The 19,434-nt window shown below is 42.6% G+C and overlaps 1 long non-coding RNA gene across 8 annotated transcripts in view; it reads left to right on the top strand.

Annotated features, from left to right (window-relative positions):
• The window catches only part of LOC309618006, a 151,996-nt gene that overhangs the window by 27,409 nt on the left and 105,153 nt on the right, over positions 1-19,434 (top strand). For all 8 annotated transcript variants that reach the window (XR_014238227.1, XR_014238228.1, XR_014238229.1 and 5 more), the window contains one exon: positions 10,447-10,528. This is a non-coding gene — a long non-coding RNA (uncharacterized lncRNA). The remainder of the gene's footprint in view (positions 1-10,446; positions 10,529-19,434) is intronic.

The raw sequence follows: 19,434 nt of genomic DNA, 5'->3' as shown, positions 1-19,434 counted from the left end.
ATACATCATCAAGTCTCTGTGTGGATACACGTTTTCATTTCTCTTGGATAAACACCTAGGGGTGAAATTGCTGAGTCATATGGTAATTATATGTTTAACTTTACAAGAAACTGTGAAACTGTTTTCCAAAGTAGTTGTACCATTTTACTTTCCCACCAGCAATGTTCCAGTTCGGTATTGACAGTCTTTTAAGTTTTAGTCATTCTAGTTTTAATTTGCATTTCCCTGGTGACTGATGATCTTGAACATCCTTTCATGTGCTTATTTGCCATTCATATGTCTTCTTTGATAATGTGTCTGTTAAAATATTTGGCCTATTTTATTTTATTGGGTTGTTGGTCTTCTTATTATGGAGTTGTAAAAGTTCTTTATACATTCTGGATACAATTCTTTTGTTTGATATACATTTTACATATATTTCTCCTAGTCTGTGGTGTGTCTCTTCATTGTCTTTTTTTTTTTATATATAGAATTTGAGGATTTTTATTTATTTATTTATTTATTTAACGTTTTTATTGGAGTATAATTGCTTTACAGTGGTGTGTTAGTTTCTGCTTTATAACAAAGTGAATCAGTTATACATATACATATATCCCCATATCGCTTCCCTCTTGCGTCTCCCTCCCTCCCACCCTCCCTATCCCACCCCTCTAGGTGGTCACAAAGCACCGAGCTGATCTCCCTGTGCTGTGCGACTGCTTCCCACTAGCTATCTATTTTACATTTGGTAGTCTATATATGTCCATATATACACTACCACTCTCTCACTTTGTCCCAGCTTACCCTTCCCCCTCTCCGTGTCCTCAAGTCCATTCCCTTGTAGGTCTGTGTCTTTATTGCCGTCTTGCCCCTAGGTTCTTCATGACCTTTTTTTTTTTTTTTTTTTTAGATTCCATATATATGTGTTAGCATATGGTATTTGTTTTTCTCTTTCTGACTTACTTCACTCTGTTCTTCATTGTCTTAACAGTGTCTTTTGAAGTTTTTAATTTTGATGAAGTCTGATTTATCAGTTTTTTCATTTGATATTTTTTATGTCTTACCTAAGAAAACTTTACCCAAACCAAAATAAAGAAAAAAATTCTCCTGTGTTTTTGTCCAAAAGTATTATAGTTTCAATTCTTATATTGAAGTTTATAATTTATTTTGAGTTATTTTTGTGTATGGTATGAGGTAAGGGTTGAGATCCATTCTTTTGCATACGGATATACAATTACTCCAGGACCTTTTGTTGAGAAGACTAATCTTTTGTTGAAAAGACTATCCTAAATTACCTCAGAATCATTGTTCATGATCAATTGACTATATATGTGTGGGTCTATATCTGTACTCTATTCCATTGATTTATATGTCTATCCTTATGCCAATATCATACTGCTAATAATATATATTACTATTTCATAAATTAATATATATTAATATGTAATAATAGAATAGGCAGACTTCATAGTTAGTTAGTTCTATAGTAAGTCTTAAAAGTCAAGTATTATAAGTCCTTCAACTTTTTTTTTTTTTTTTTTTTATAAGTCCTTCAACTTTGTTCTTATTTTTCCCGATTGGTTTGGGTAGTCTAGATCCGTTGCATTTCTATTTAAATTTGAGATTCGGCCTGTCCATTTCTACAAAATATCTGTCTGGTATTTTTATTGGTATTGTGTTAATCTATAGATCAATTTAGGGAGAACTGACATCTTTTTTGTTTTTAATTAATTTATTTTTGGCTGCGTTGGGTCTTCGTTGGTGTGCGTGGACTTTCTCTAGTTGGAGTGAGCGGGCGCTACTCTTCGTCGCCGTGCACGGGCTTCTCATTTCAGTGTTTTCTCTTGCTGTGGAGCATGGGCTCTAGGCGCGTGGGCTTCAGTAGTTGTGGCTCACGAGCTCTAGAGCGCAGGCTCAGTAATTGTGGCACGTGGGCTTGGTTGCTCCGTGGCATGTGGGATCTTCCCAGACCAGGGCTCAAACCCATGTCCCCTGCATTGGCAGGTGGATTCTTAACCACTGCGCCACCAGGGAAGTCCCGAATTGACATCTTAACTATACTGAGTCGTCTGATCTCTAAACATGGTATACCTCTTCATTTATTTAGGCGTTCTTTAATGTGCTCACAATGTTTGTAGATTTAAATGTTCAGTTTTGGTCATCTCTTATGATTTTGAGACCAGTTTTCCCTCCTTCCCTTCTTTCCTCCCTTTGTTTGTTCATTCATCCCTTCCTTCCTTTTAGTCTTATGTTCTTTTTTCCTTTTTAAATTCAGCCATATGGTACATATCTTGAATCCTGTGGTCATTCCATGAAGTTTATTAAAACTTCAAATGTGTTCTGTAGACAAATAAAATTGGGAAGCCTAAAACAGAGTTAGCCAGAAGTTGCAGCCAAGCACACAGCACTGCTGTGTGGAGAAGCAGCATAGGACAGTCATTAGAAGTACGGACTGTGGATCCAGACCACCTGTGTTTGCAATCCTGGCTTCATCTTACTAGATGTGTGACCTTAGGAAAGTTATTTCAACTTCTTCATTTGTAAAATTGCAAAAATAATAGTACATATACTATGATTTTTTTTTGACGATTAAAGGTCAGTATATATGAAGTGATTAAAATAGTGACAAGCCCTGGATTAATGTATGATGATACTATTACTATTATTATAGTAATAATAATACTATTATTATTAGTGACAACGAAAATAAAATGCATAAGTGACAGCCCTGTAGTGACAACAAAAATAAAATGCATAAGAGGGAATTCCCTGGTGGTCCAGTGGTTAGGGCTCTGTGCTTCCACTGCAGGGGGCACGGGTTTGATCCCTGGTCGGGGAACTAAGATTCTGCATGCCGTGCAGCATGGCCAAAAAAAAAAAAAATGGTAAGAATTTTAATTGAGTCCTAGGAGCACAGAGATTGGAAGGGTCAGGGGAGTCTTCAATGGGGAGTTGATATTTGGACCAACTCTTGAAGAATGAACATAGCTCACTGGATGTATAAGGAGAAAGGAGCACCCTAGGCAGAGGGAAGTCCAGGTACAAAGGCAGAGAAGTCTGATACATCAAAGTGCTTGTGGTGGGCAGCAAGTAGTTTGCGGGGCTGGAGTATAGGATTCATGGAAGAAGACAGTAGGAGGGTGCAGTTGGGAAGGTAGGCAGGGACCAGATCACCATGGGCTCATGTGTGTAATGAAAGCTGTGAAGGAAAATGCAAAACTTGTGTTGAACTTGCACATTGAACTTTGGGAGGAAATGGTACCAGTGATGACAATGAGGTTTTTTTCTTTTTTTGTCTATCTGAGCATGACTTTAGACATGGGTTCATCAACAAGCAGGGGCAGAACTATATACCAGAGAAGTTAGGAGTGATAGAAGAACTAAGAGGTAGAGTCATCAGTAAAGGAATATATGATGGATGGCTGTGAGACAGGCAGTAACAGGAGTAACAGTGCTAAATGGGCCTCTTCATTCGTTCATTCATTCAACTAATTTTTGCCAAGTATCTACCATGTGCCACATACCCTAATACTTGTAGATAATTGAGGATACAGCAGTGAACAAAGAGATAAAATCCCACTCTTATTCTGTCATCTACTGTGTATTTACTATATTATATGTATATTTTTTCTGGAGTATTTTAAAGCAAATCCCAGACATTATACCATTTCACCTTTAAATATTTTAGTATGTATCTCTTGCTGATAAGGACTTTAAAAAACAACCACCACCACCAAAAAAACCCAAACCCCCACAACTCCATAACCACCATATTTTTATCACCATATCATTTATCTTACCATGCCATATAATAGCATCATACAGTTTAATAGTCAGTACACATTTATATTTTCCCTGATTTTTTTTTTTTTGAGAATTACTTTTTATTTGACGGACCTGCTGAGGACTTAAGTCTGGAACACAGCCTCTCAGATGACTCTGAGGGACTGCTCTGAAGAGGTAAGGGAGGAGCCAGGATATATAGGAGTTTCTGCAGGAAACCATGGGGCTTCCCTGGTGGCGCAGTGGTTGAGAATCTGCCTGCCAATGCAGGAGACACGGGTTCGAGCCCTGGTCCGGGAAGATCCCACATGCCATGGAGCAATTAAGCCCGTGCGCCACAACTACTGAGCCTGCACTCTAGAGCCTTTGAGCCACAACCACTGAAGCCCGCATGCCACAACTACTGAAGCCCATGAGCCTAGAGCCCGTGCTCTGCAACAAGAGAAGCCACCGCAATGAGAAGCCCATGCACTGCAACAAAGAGTAGCCCCTGCTCGCCGGAACTAGAGAAAGCCCGTGCGCAGCAACGAAGACCCAATGCAGCCAAAAATAAATAAATAAATAAATTTATAAAAGAAACCAAGTAGTAGGAACATCAAAAGATTATTGTCTTTTTAAAAGTTTGTTTCTCTGAATCCAGATTTGGTTGACATGTCTATTCTATTAATTTCTAACAGTTCTTCATATTCCCTTTTGTGTCCTTCCATGCCACTTAAATTTTTTTTCAATATTTAAATTAACATACAGTAAAATGGATTCTTGGTGTACAGTTCTGTGAATTTTAACACATGTATAAGTTCATGTAACTATCACCACGATCAGGATACAGAACAATTCTTTTATCCCCCCAGAAGCTCCCTGACACCATCGCTTTTAAGACACACCTTTTGTGTGATCTTATTTGTTGGAGAATTGAGTCATTTGTTCTGTAGAATTTCTCACAATCCGAATTTGGCTGATAGCTTTCTTACAGTGTGGTTTAGTGAACTTCTCTCTTTCCTCTGTTTTCTGTAAAGTGGTAGATAGATCTAGAGGTTTGATTAGATTCAGGTACTTTTTGTAGTTGTTGCTTTTGCAAGGATACTTACAGATGGTGCTGTGATTTTCCCATTGCATCATATCGGGAAGAATCACTTTTAGTGACGCTAAGATTCATCATGGCGTTCAGTGGTTATCAGCTTGATCCATCCCCTGCAGAGTGCCCTGTCAACCATTCACCTAATGATTTCACTGGCCGTTCATGGCCATTACCTAGATCTGTTGTTTCTAGGGGTTACAAAATGGTGATTTTCTAATTCTGTCATTTCTTCTAACAGAAGAAAGGGATTAATCAGGAAGAGAGTGTGCAGTCATTTTTCTGAGGAGTTGGTGGCCCAGTGGAGCCAAGTTAGGTGGTATTGAAAGAACCATTTGTAAAAGACTTGGGGTGCTTTCCAGAAGGAGGGTCCACCCTCTCCTTCCCAGGTGGATGCTGGTTGAACTGCAGAAAGGAGCCTGCCCTGTGCTGCTTCCTGGGTATGAGGAAAGTATGGTGAAAGACTTCTTGGGATAACTTGAGCTATGCCATCTGGCGATTGGGGAGGTACACAGAGGGGTACCTGATCTTTGCTCTTTCACCTCTCATCCTTTCTCTCATCCTGATTCTGGAGGAGCCAGAGCAGTATAATAAGCAGGGGAGAGGAAGGAGGGAAAAAACAAGAAAGAAAATATTTAAAGATGCAGACTACTCCCTCCGTTTTCCTTTTTGCAGGGTTTCTGAGTCTCGAGCCTGAGCTGGGGGGAAGTGAAGAAGCTTTGAATTGGATGAGAAATGCACATTTGATAATAGATTAGACTAGACCTTTTAATATCTGAAATTATCTTAATTCCAACAGCCAAAGTGACATAAAAATCTATAGGATCTTAGATGCTAATTTTGCAGGTCTGTTCAGTTTGTGAAAATTCACTGGACTGTATACACATGATACGTATATACTTTTCTATATGTATCTTATATTTTGATAACAATTTAAAAGAAAGCTACAGGTTGTAATATAATACAGAGGTACAGAAGGGTGGTATTACACAGCAGGTCTGAGAACAGTGGAGAGTTAAGAATAAAGAGATTTTATGATTGTGCCCTACTGAGTCATGCCCTTTTATACCAGTGACAGGTTGATTGTTATCTGACCTTCTATTGTATCCAGTCTCACGTAGCCAGGCAAACACCAGGAATATGTGCCTTTTTGGGAAATTTTATCATGAAATTAAAGGAAAGGATTTCAAACTGGGGAATGACATTCTGAAACATTCAGTGTAGTTTCTGTGTCAGTAGATTGGAGGAGACCGGTGGATTAGGCAGGGAAGTCAAGAGGCTGTGTTGGAAGTTCAGATTGGATTAGAGCAATGCATGGGGACAGGGATTAAGATTACATTTACACCTCTAGCCCATACCTCTCCACTGAGGATCCCTGTACACAGTTGCCTGCTATGTATCAAGTTTTCGATATTAAAAGACTCACCAGTTTCAACACATTCAACCTGAACTCATGATCTTCCTCCCAAAACCTGTTCCTATTCCAGTGTTCCCAATCTCTGTGAGTCATTTTCATCATATATTAGTTTATGCAAGTCAAAATCTAGAAGTCACTCTTGCCTCCTCCTCCCCTTCCCCAAGCCTTGTTGATTTTATCTCTTAAATGTCTCTTGAATTCTTTAGTTTCTCTGCATCTCCACAATCTTTACCTCTGTTGAAGCTGTCTGGGCTATTGCAGCAGGATCCTAATTTGCCCACCTTTGCCCACCCCCTCTGACCTGCATCTGGTTCACTCACCACGCTAAAGCCAACTGATCTGAATTATTCAGGATTCTCATGGCTGGATCCATTCTCAAGGTTTTCATATGTGTTGGCCCCGGTGCCTCTAAGGCGTACACCCTGCTAGATGAGTGACCCCACTGTCAACATATAGATGGTGTTTGAAGGCATTGGAATAGATGAGCTTTGCCAGGGATGGTTGTGTGAAGAGAAGATGACCACGGTCAGAACCCTGGGGGCACTGCCTGCACCTGGTTGCTAGATATGGAAATAGCCAGGATGCTTGTTGCTCCTAGGACCCAATCCAGCCTCATCCACCCAAAAGGGAGTGTCCAGAATATTTGGCCAAATCAGGAAGTCTGCCCCTTCCCCCAGTGTTTTTTTTCCTCCCTTCTCTAAGCTTCTTTTCTGGGAGGCTTAGGGGCTCTGAGTCACCCAAAGGACAAACGCATTTATGCTCTGCTCCCATCCCCAGGTTTCTGGGAATTTGACCTCCCTCCATCCACGGGTTCACAAGGTGACGAGCCAGCTTCACATGCTTTTCCTGGGTGTTGTTGATTGCTTCAGAGATAAGCACCTGACTGAGGCTGGCCAGTCATTCCCAGGAATTTGGAAGTAAGGCTGAGACTTCAGCTCAGACTGATGAGATAAAGAGGACCTCCTGTGTCCCGGAAGCGCTCTAGTCCTTGGTTCCAGGCTTTGCTGAGCCTGTTTTTGAGGTTCAGCCAGATCTCTGCCCTTGAGTTCTGTGAGTAACCCCAGGTTCCTTAAAATACAGTTTCCTTCACAAATGTAAGCTGGCTTAAGTGGGTTTCTGTTACTGGGACTCAAAATACTCCTACTCAATGACTCTCCGGGAACACTGTTTAAATTCCTTTTTTTTTTTTTTTTTTTTTTTAAAATTCCTTTTTATAAGTGTAAAGACTGCCTGACATTAGTCATAAAATTGTTTTTTTCTTTCTGGAGAAAAAGACGGCGGTGACAGACAACATATTAAACAAATAACTGCAAAGTTCTACCCTCCTTGCAAAAGATAAATGTCGCAACAAAGGAAGAACTTCATTGTTTGCAGAATTCCTACTTCAGCTCTTTGACTATAAATCCTACTCAGCTTTGCTTACTTAAACTTTGTTGTTGCTATTCAAGAATAAGAGGGAGTTGACCTTGAACCTGCCCTCCCAGTGTCTCCAATGATAGAACAGAGTGATGGATAGATGTTCACACATGGAGTCAGGTGGCTGTCACTGCTATTATGTCTGTCCCTTTGAAGGATTTACCTGCTTGTTCCTCCGGAGCCCGAGGGCAATCTTTTTTTTTTTTTTTTTTTTTCTTAATTAATTTATTTATTTTTATATTTATGGCTGTGTTGGGTCTTCGTTTCTGTGCCAGGGCTTTCTCCATTTGCGGCAAGCGGGGGCCACTCTTCATCGCGGTGCACGGGCCTCTCACTATCGCGGCCTCTCTTGCTGCGGAGCACAGGCTCCAGACGCGCAGGCTCAGCAATTGTGGCTCACGGGCCTAGTCGCTCCGCGGCATGTGGGATCTTCCCAGACCAGGGCTCGAACCCGTGTCCCCTGCATTGGCAGGCGAATTCTCAACCACTGCGCCACCTGGGAAGCCCCCGAGGGCAATCTTTAGGAAGGTGGAGCATCAAAAATACTCGAAGGGTTTAAAAAAAAAAAAAAAAAATCTTATCTCCACAGCGGAGGGTTACAACTTGTGTGGAAATTGTTGAATATTTCTTAGTTCTGATTTACCTTGGTAAGGGAGAGAATATTAGAGAGAAAAGCCTTTGACTTGTGTCTGCTCCTTTTTGTCCTGAATTTAAGCCCAGCTTAGGGAGAGAGAGTTTCTTGTTTTCGGCAAAGACCTAAAAGAAACTAGGGGTTGGGACTGGTTGTGGGACTCGCTCTCCTGGGGGGCTTGCTGGGGCTGAGAAGGTGGTCTCAGAGGGATGGGGGGAGGAGCGCTGGGAGCATCTGCCCGTCTCCCCCGTGTCTCCCTCCTTTGTCTCTCTGCTGTGGGAGTAGTCTGAGTTCCCTTTCCTTGCAGCCCACAGTTGCTTGGAAGTACAGCTGGGAGAAGTTTGTTAGCGCTTCGGTTTTACTCCTCATTTCTTTCTTTCTTTGAAATATTTATTTACTTATTTTTGGCTGCGTTGGGTCTTTGTTGTGGTGCGCGGGCTTCTCATTGCGGTGGCTTCTCTTGTTGCGGAGCATGGGCTCTAGGCGCACGGGCTTCAGTAGTTGTGGCACGCGGGCTCAGTAGTTGTGGCTCTCGGGCTCTAGAGCGCAGGCTCAGTAGTTGTGGTGCACGGGCTTAGTTGCTCCGCGGCATGTGGGATCTTCTCAGACCAGGGCTCGAACCCGTGTCCCCTGTATTGGCAGGCGGATTCTTAACCACTGTGCCACCAGGGAAGCCCCTCCTCATTTATTTCTTTAATGTTTTTGTCCCTTGCATCAGATGTTAGGGTCTTTAAGATTATGCCCTGAGGCAGTTTTAGAAGATACCCAGAAATTCTGTGAGACTCTATCCTTTGAAAGGTGCGGGTCTATGTCTTTCCCTCGCCCCAAACCTGGGCGGGTTTGTAACTCCCTTGTAATCAATAGAGTGTGATGGAAACAACGGATGTGTGAATCCTGAGGCCAGGAATAAATGCTTGCAGCTTCTTCTTGTTTGCCAAGCGCTTGTTTTTGGAGCCCTGAGCTGTAAGGTAAGAAGTCTAAGCCGAGGCCCTAGGGAGAGGTCACGTGTAGGTGCTACGATCAATAGCTCCAAGCGGAGGTCTCAGCAGACAGTCAGCCTTAAACGCCAGACATGGAAGTGAAGGCGCCTCCATGTGAATCCAGCCTCCAGCAGTCGGGCCTTCCAGCCCTGGAGCCTTCCCAGCTGAGGCCCCAGGGGTCATGCAGCGGAAACGGGCCTTTTCTGCTGGCCCCGTCTGGATCTCTGACCCACAGAATCTGGGAGCAAAAGAAAATGTTTGTTTTAAGCCTTTACGTTTTGGGTTAACTTGTTATATATATACATACATACATATACACATCTTTATATTCATATTTATTAGATTTATTTATTTATTTTTATTGAAGTATAGTAAATTTACAATTTTGTGTTAGTTTCAAGTATACAGCAAAGTGATTCAGTTATATATATATTCTTTTTCAGGTTCTTTTTCATTGTAAGTTATTATAAGATATTGAATATAGGGAACTCCCTGGCGGTCCAGTGTTTAGGACCCTGTAATCTCGCTGCCGAGGGCCCAGGTTCGATCCCTGGTCAAAGATCTCACAAGCCACGTGGTGTGGCCAAAAAAAAAAAAAAAAAAAAGACTGAGTATAGTTCCCTTGGGTTAACTTGTTATAAAGCAATAGTAATCAGAACACAGTCCTAAACTGAGTCTTCCACCCTTCTCTGTACAACTAAAAGTTTGGAGGGCAGTGATGGAGAACTCATGGTCCCTGTAGGCCCACTGGCTCCCAAGAAGAAAAAAATGGTGGAGCTGAGTCAAGGGTTCCCTTTTGATCTTCCCATAATTACCAATGAGCTATGTCATTTTTGCATGGATTAAGCTCCTTCCTCATCAAAGAAATATCAGGAGAAGGGGACAAGTGTTCACCTCTGTCAAGAAGGGAGTTTTAAAGGGTTTATTCTGCATCTCCTCTCCCCCTAAATTATTTCAGTTGACTCTTTATTTCTTTTTGTTATAGTGTCGTAATATAAATTATAGTAAAGTTAAAAGAATGAGTTATAATACACTTATGTTATATAATTATATACAATATATATAATTAAGAAGTTATAATAAAAATGTTATAATAAAAAATAAAAATTCTCTTATTTGTTTTCTCTTCAAATGTCTTATGTTCCTTGGCTATCTCCTCACACAGGTGTGCAGCATTACAACTCTGAGTGGAAGCTCTGAGTACATGGGCAGGTTTGTGGACACACGGACCTCACACAGGGAAACTGGTAAGTGAAAGGGCTCTGTTATTGGGAATACCCTCAAGTGTTAGAGCAGGGAGGGCTTTCCTCTGGAGCAGTTTCATTCCGCAGAAAAGAACTGCCCCGTCTCCTGCTTTGTTATGAGCTGCTCACAAATTGAGGAGCTGGTTGGGGAAAGACTGGGGTCCCCACCGTTCAGTGTTAAGTTTCACTTAATCTCCCTATGTTCAGTCCCATCCCTCACCCCACTTCCTCTACTCTCACCCCACTTCCTCTACTCTACCTGGTCTCCCCAAGTCCGGAGCATCTCATTTCTTCATAAGATAAACTTCCCGTCTCTTGTACAGAAGGTGCCAGCCTGCAAATATGGAACATGAGGGAAGGTAGTGGTCTGATCCCTCAGTAACACATGTCCAAGCACCTCCTCATCTTAGCCTCATGTCTCACCTGCGGTTTTTGTGGTACCTAGAATCTCCAAGGGCTGAGCCTTTCCAGGTTCTGTGAGGTTTAATTGGCTCCTTTCCCAGTGGGCACCCCTATTCAGGGTTAGGAAGATTAAATTGCCCAAAGTTATACATCTAATCATGGAATTTAGACTCCACCTCAGGTTTGTCCGTCTTCAGACCTCTGTATTTCTTATTTTATAAAGCTAGAAAAAAGCCTGATAATCCTGAGAAAATAGAATACCAGAAGAACCAATTTCAGAATATAGATGCAGGATTCCTAAATGTTAACAAACTGAATCTAGCACAATATTGAAAAATCTACACAAGGCAGGCAACTCAGTAAAGAAATGCAGAGTAAAATGAGATATTACTTTTGTGTGTATGTGATTAACTTAGCAGAGATTTTAAGAAAGATCCTACCCATTGTAGGCAGTGGATGGAGGAAATAGGCATTCCCATATGTTTTTGGTGTGAGAATAAATTGGCATCACCTTTCAAGGGGTCACTTTTACTATATGTAACAAAGTCTTAATATCCTCCATAACTTTTGGCCCAGAAGTTCCAGTTCTAGGAATTTATTTTCAGGAAACAATCATGATAGGCACAAACATTTAGCTATGAGGATATTAATATCAATGTTATCTATAATATTGAAAAATTAATAACAATTTATCTGTTCACCACTATGGGCTTGATAAAATATACTATAATACCAAACAAAATAATGTTGGAGAATAGTTTTTTTTTTTTTTTATAGATTTATTTATTTATTTATATTTTATTTTTGGCTGTGTTGGGTCTTCGTTTCTGTGCGAGGGCTTTCTCCAGTTGTGGCAAGCGGGGGCCACTCTTCATCGCAGTGCGCGGGCCTCTCACCATCACGGAGCACAGGCTCCAGACGCGCAGGCTCAGTAGTTGTGGCTCACGGGCTTAGTCGCTCCGCGGCATGTGGGACCTTCCCAGACCAGGGCTCGAACCCGTGTCCCCTGCGTTGGCAGGCAGATTCTCAACCACTGCGCCACCAGGGAAGCCCGAGAATAGTTTTAATAATATGAAAATATGATAATGATACATTAAGTGAAATACATAGGTTCAGAATGGTATGTTCTCATTGTATTGCAATTTGTCTGTGCAAGTGATGAAAACTGAACTAAAAGTGGCTTAAGAGAAAGGAAAGGAATGTACTGATTCATAGTACTAGAAAGTCAGGGCGCGTAATTCCTCAGGCAAGTTGGATCCAGGCACTCATGGATCATCATGAGAAATCTATTTCCATCTCTTAATTTGTATTTTGTGTTGGTTTTACTTTCACATAGACTCTCCATGAGAGCTGTTAAAGAGGGTGTATTAGTGTCTTCCAGAGAAACAGAGCCAAGGGGACCCGGAAAGCTGATGGTGTAGATTCTAGGCTGAGTCTGAAGGCCTGAGAACCAGGAGTGCTGAGAGTAAAAGATTGATATCCCAACTCAAGTTGTCAGGTAGAGAGTGGACTCGGCCTTCCTCCACCTTTTTGTTCTATTCCGCTCTCAATGGATTTGATAGGCCCACCCACGCCGGGGAGGGCTGTCTTCTTTACTCAGTCTACTAATTCAAATGCTAATCTCTTCTTGGAACACCTTCAGGCACACCCAGGAATAATTTTTAGCCAGTTATCTGGGCGCCCTTGTGGCCCAGTCAAGTTGACACATAAAATTAACCATCACAAGTCCACCCGCTGTCAAGTTGACACTCATGCATATCTCCTTAAACCATACTAATCTCCAAGTAAAGGATAACAAAGGCTTAATTCCACCTGACACAATACAACTGTCCATACAACTGAAAATGCACTAGTGCCTTCCTCAGAAGAGGAGGTAAAGTCCTTGAGTGATGTTTACTCTCCTTGTTATCCTCTAACTTAAACAGTATGATGTAGAATTAACAATACTTAAATACTATGATTTAAAGTCAATACATCTTATGTTGCATGATAAGGAAATAAGAGAGGAAAGAAAACAAAGATAATCCCACACAATCATAACAAAATAAGGAGGAAATCCTCTATGACAGTTACAACCCTCATTTCTCTAACTGGCCATGTGGCTGGTACTTATACCTACTTTCTCCTACTACCCATTCTGTATTCCCTTTGCCTTCAGCAAGCACCTCAGATGGTCATCATCATTCTTTACTTTGTAGGATGACCAAACCTTCATTTCTGAAGGGTCTGCACCATTAGTAGTCATGCCTGGGTTGGATTGTACTTTTCCATTGACCTTAATCACAGGACACAGTAATACTAAGAGATGTCTAAGGGATCTCCTGTATTCCACACATATTCTTCCTTACCTCCATCGTGGATAGTCCAATTTCCTCTTGGCAGCCAGGATCAATCTCCCCAGCCAGCATAGTAACTCCCTTCTTTGCCTGTTGATTCAGAGTCATGAGATGCCCAAAGTGGCCAGGTGGCTCTCTTAACTTCCAGCTCATTGGAATCATTGTTATATCTCTTAGTGGAAGCATTCCTCCTTCTGGAACTAAGACCTGTAGGCCAGCAGAGCATAAGGTCACAGGAACAGGAAGCTAAAACTTTGCTAGTGGGTCACTAGGGGTTAGAGTGAGTGGTACCACTCCCATTTCTACCCCAATTCCTGGATCCGTGAATCCTGGCTATGGGAGAAACAGCACTGTATATTGGACACTGATTCAGAGCGTATACAGCCTCCTGGAGAACCTGGCCGCAGCCCTGAGAGGTGTTGCCACCTAGCTGGCACTGTAACTGAGTCTTCACAGGGCCGTTCCACTGTTCTATCCAACCAGCTGCCTCAGGATGTTGGGGAGCATGTTAAGACTAGTACATTCCAAGAGTGTGGGCTCATTGCTGCACTTCTTTTGCTGTGAAGTTCTTTTTTTTTTTTTTTTAATGTGTGAAGTGAGTTCTTGGTCAGAGGCATTTCAGTGAGGAATACCATGGGAGTGGATAAGGCATTCTGCGAGTCCACGGATGGTAGTTCTTGCAGAAGCACTGTGCGCAAGGAAGGCAAATCTGTATCCAGAGTAAGTGTCTATTCTAGGAAGAACAAAATGGTACCCCTTCCGTGATGGAAGTTGTCCAGTGTGGTCAACATGCCACAAAGTAGCTAGCAGATCACCTCGGGATGGTGCTGTATCGACTACTAGGTGTTGGTCTCTGCTGCTGGCAGGTTGGGCACTCAGCAGTGGCCACAGCCAGGTTGGCCTTGGGGAGTGGAAGTGCATGTTGCTGAGCCTGTGCATTGCCTTCACCCCTGCCACCATGGCTGCTTCATTCATGAGCCAAGTGGGTGATGACTGGGCTGGCTGTGGAAGGAGACTGGCATCCACAGGATGGGTCATCCTTTCCACTTCATTATTAAAATCTTCCTCTGCTGAGCTTACCCTTCGGTGAGCATTCACGTGGGACACAAATACCTTCATGTTTTTTTGCCCACATATCTCTTCACCAAATTTCCTCATCACCAATTTTCCAATCATGTTCCTTCTGAGTCCCTAACCATCCAGCCAAACCATTGGACACATAAATCAGTATATAATCACGTGTCTGGCCATTTCTCCTTCCAAGCAAAGTGAACACCCAGGTGCACTGTCTGAAGTTCTGCCCACACCACTGTCCTTCAGGGATGTCCCCAAAGGGCCTGTGGTGCTACAGCCGTCCAGTTTTGGGTGGTGCCTGCATATTGTGCAGAACCATCTGTAAACCAGACCAGAGTCTTCTCTTTCTCTGTCAGCTGCCATGGAGAACTCACCATGAGGCCATAGGTGCAGGATGGAGAGAGAAGGGGCAGCAGGAGTGGGGACCATGGACCTTTGGGCCACGTCTTCATGTAATTTACTTGTGCTTTCAGGGCCTGCTCAGGCCTGATCACGTATATGTCACTTCCATTTGATGATGGCGCACTGCCGTGCACTGTGTGCCTTGGTGGGTCAGGTAACGCCCAGTTCATGGTGGGCAGTTCAGGTCACATAGTAACTTGGGAGTCCATGGTCAAGCGTTCAGTCTCTGCAAAGGCCTAGTAGCAGGCCAAGAGCTGTTTCTCAAAAGGAGAGTAGTTATCTGGAGGGGATGGCAGGGCTTTGCTCCAAAATCCTAAGGGCCTGCACTGCAGTTCACCTATAGGGGCCTGTCAAATGCTCCAAACAGCATCGCATGTCAAGAAGGAATATCTTGACATGCCCCTTACCCCTGGACCCCTCGAAATTTCACTGAGATGGAAGGTCCCTGAATTTTTGTTGGATTTATTTCCCACCTTCTGGCATGCAAATGTCTTACCAAATCTAGAGTAGTTGCTACTTCTTGCTCACTAGGTCTGATTAGATTAATGTCATCAATGCAGTGGACCATAGTGATAGCTTTGTGGGAGAGAAAGGTGATCAAGATTCCTGAGAACTAAATTATGACATTGGGCTGGAGAATTGGTGTATCCCTGAGGTAGCATCGTAAAGGTCTGTTGTTGGCTTTGACAGCTGAAAGCAGACTGCTTGACAGGGTGGAGAAAAAGGCATTTGCCAGATCAGTAGCTGCATGCGAGGTGCCAGGAGATGTGTTATTGGTTTGGCCAAAAGGTTCATTCGGTTTTTTCCATAAGATGGCTCTAGTAGCACTTAGTTGTCTTTTTCATTCGAAACAATGTTGTTAGATTGTATTATGACAGCTATCATATCAGCATGCATTTTTTAAAAGAAACTTATTAAAATTGGTGAATTTTTGTGTAGCCATTTTAATATTGAAGATGGAAGAAAAACAACATTTTCGGCATATTATGCTTTATTATTTCAAGAAAGGTAAAAACGCAACTGAAACGCAAAAAATGATTTGTGCAGTGTATGGGGAGGGTGCTGTGACTGATCGAACTTGTCAAAAGTGGCTTGCTAAGTTTCGTGCTGGAGATTTCTCTCTGGGCAATGCTCCATGGTTGGGTAGACCAGTTGAAGTTGATAGCAATCAAATTGAGACATTAATTGAGAATAATCAACGTTATACCACACGGAAGATAGCTGACATACTCAAAATATCCAAATCAAGCACTGAAAATCATTTGCACCAGCTTGGTTATGTTCATTGCTTTGATGTTTGGGTTCCACATAAGTTAAGCGAAAAAAACGTCCTTGACTGTATTTCTGCATGTGATTCTCTCCTTACACATAATGAAAACAAATTGTGATGGGTGATGAAAAGTGGATACTGTACAGTAATGTGGAATGGAAGAGATCGTGGGGCAAGCGAAATGAACCACCACTAACCACACCAGAGGCTGGTCTTCATCCAAAGAAGGTGATGTTGTGTATATGGTGGGATTGGAAGGGAGTCTTCTATTATGAGCTTCTTCCAGAAAACGAAACGATTAATTCCAACAAGTACTGCTCCCAATTAGACTGACTGAAAGCAGCACTTGATGAAAAGCGTCTGGAATTAGTCAACAGAAAACGCATAATCTTCCATCAGGATAACGCAAGACCACCTGTTTCTTTGATGACCAGACAAAAACTGTTACAGGGGCTTCCCTGCTGGCGCAGTGGTTGAGAATCTGCCTGCCAATGCAGGAGACACGGGTTCGACCCCTGGTCTGGGAAGATCCCACATGCCGCGCGGAGCAGCTGGGCCCATGAGCCACAATTACTGAGCCTGCGCGTCTGGAGCCTGTGCTCCGCAACAAGAGAGGCCGTGATAGTGAGAGGCCCGTGCACCGCGATGAAGAGTGGCCCCCGCTTGCCACAACTAGAGAAAGCCCTCGCACAGAAACGAAGACCCAACACAGCCAAAAATAAGATAAATAAATAAAGAATTATTAAAAACAAAACAAAACAAAAACTGTTACAGCTTGGCTGGTAAGTTCTGATTCATCCGCCATATTCACCAGACATTGCACCTTCGGATTTCCATTTATTTTGGTCTTTACAAAATTCTCTTCATGGAAAAAATTTCAGTTCCCTGGAAGACTATAAAAGGCACCTGGACAGTTCTTTGCTCAAAGAAATAAAAAGTTTTAGGAAGATGGAATTATAATGTTGCCTGAAAAATGGCAGAAGGTAGTGGAACAAAATGGTGAATACATTGTTCAATACAGCTCTTGGTGAAAATGAAAAATGTCCTTTATTCGTACTTAAAAACCGAAGGAACTTTTTGGCCAACACAGTACTTTGCTCAAGCAATGAAACCACATCTGGTACAATAACTGTTATTGGAAACACCACCTGGTTAAGCTTGTGATAATCCACTATTATTCTTTAAGACCCATCTATCTTCTGCACAGACCAGAAAGGCAAGTCGAACGGCAATATGGTGGGAATTAACACCCCTTTATCCTTGATGTCCTTGATGGTGGCACTAATCTCTGCGATACCTCCAGGAGTGCAGTACTGCTTTTGGTTTACTATTTTCCTACGTAGAGGCAGCTCTAGTGGCTTCCACTTGGCCTTTCCCACCCTAATAGCTCTCACTCCACAAGTCAGGGAACTAATGGGGGGATTCTGCTAGCTGCTGAGTATATTTATTCCAATTACACATTCTGGAACTGAGGAAATAACTACAAGGTTGGTTCAAGGACCCACTGGGCCCTCTATGAGACAGACCTGAGCTAAAACTCCATTGATCTCCTGACTTACATCAGGCTGTCCTCTGACTGGTGGGTCACAGTGACATTTTGGGTCTCCTGGCATTAATTTCAGTTCAGAGCCAGTGTCCAGAAGTCCCTGAAAGGTCTGATTATTTCCTTTCCACCAATGCACAATTACTCTGGCAAAGGCTGAAGTTCCCTTTGGGGGAAGGCTGAGAGAAAGATCAACAGCATAAATTTTTGGTAGCATACGAGGGTCCTTCCTCAAGGGGACTGGCCTCCCCTTCATTCAACGGGTTCTGGGTCTGTAAACTGGCTCAAGTCTGGGAATTGACTGTGGGACCATTATTCCAGTTAGACTTTTGTTCACCAGACCTGGAATTTTTTTGCTCATATAGATCAAGTAAGAATTTAGTAGGCTTCCTACCTATTTCACTTCTGGAACACCACCATCAACTAGCCAACTAGGTCTATGAGAGTCAGACTGTTCTATTAATACTTTGCTATCCATTATGGTAACCAAGCCCATCTCGCCTTTGGGTGGTTGAGTGCTACCACTTGGCCTCCACCATCCTGGGATCCAGTTACTCCCATCGCATTTAGGGTTCCCAATTCAGTGGCTGCAGTTCCCACTGGGAGGTCTGGCCTACAGAGAAGAGCAATCTCGGAGCTCCTCCAGGCTGCTGGGGCTCCCCTCACGAATTTCCTTCTCACTGTCTTCCAGACCCTCCCAGAGTGGGTGAGTAGGCCTTAAATGACAAATCCCCTGTAACATTCCAATCTCCCTAATCCTTTGAATCCTTTCTTTGACATTAAACCAAGGCAGGTTCATCATTTCCAGTTCACTCACTGTGGGCCCCCTTTTGGCCCATGTTTCAGCCAACCAACCAACCAAACTGTTCTGACTTCCCAAGCTGCAAACTAAATGCAGAATCTCTGCTTAGTGAGTCCATATCAGTAAATTTGGCCTGATCCAATTTTATGTTCCTTCCACCATTACCCCACACCCTTAGTGTCCATTCCTCCATGTTCCCCAGATCTCTCTCTGTGTAAATTAGGAAACCTTAAGTTATATATTGTTATAAATTATATATGAATATAAATACTAAAAAGAGATTTATTATAAGGTATTGGCTCCTATGATTATTGAGGCTGAGAAGTCCCATGATCTGCCATCTGTAGGCTGGAGACCAAAGAGAACTGATGGTGTATCAGAGGCCTGAGAGCTGGAGAGCAGATGGCGTAGATTCTAGTCTGAGTCTGAAGGCTTGAGAACTAGGAGTGCTTGAGGACAGGACTTTAAATAGGCAGAGAGCAAATTCAACCTCTTTGCACCTTTTTGTTCTATTCAGCCCTCAACGGATTAGGTAAGGCCCACCCACAGTGGGGAGGGCCATCTGCTTTACTCAGCCCACTGCTTCAAATGCTAGTCTCTTCTGGAAACACTTTCACAGACTACCCAGAAATAAGGGTCAACCAGCTATCTGGGCATCCTGTGGCCCAGTCAAGTTGACATATAAAATTAACCATCACAGAGGGCTAGAAGCAGCTCTGGGATGATGTTTTACCAACGTGAAAGTCTAACAAAAATAGAGTCTTTCCTTTCAAATCATTCCAGCAAAAATCCCAATGCTGAATCTCTTTGGCCAGGCTTGGGCCACGTACTCCTCTTCTTCAGCTGAGAGGTGGTGTGAGTGCCACCTTAATAGTAGTTTAGATAGCTAAAATTTATTGAGTACTAATTATGTGTAAATCATGAATCTGAGTCTAAATTTTCTGTGATTAGATATGTAACCTTGGGCAATTTAGCCTCCCCAAGCCTGAAAAGAACTCAAAATCAGTGTCCTCTGTGTTATTTCACTTAATCCTCTTGACAACTCCAATAAAATAGATTCTATCATCATCCTCATTTAAC

Source organism: Balaenoptera borealis (assembly GCF_965194805.1).
Source record: "Balaenoptera borealis genome assembly, chromosome: 20".
NCBI classification, from domain to species: Eukaryota; Metazoa; Chordata; class Mammalia; order Artiodactyla; family Balaenopteridae; genus Balaenoptera; species Balaenoptera borealis.
Note: the sequence above shows the minus strand (reverse complement) of the source record. Positions and strands in the feature narration are given on the sequence as shown.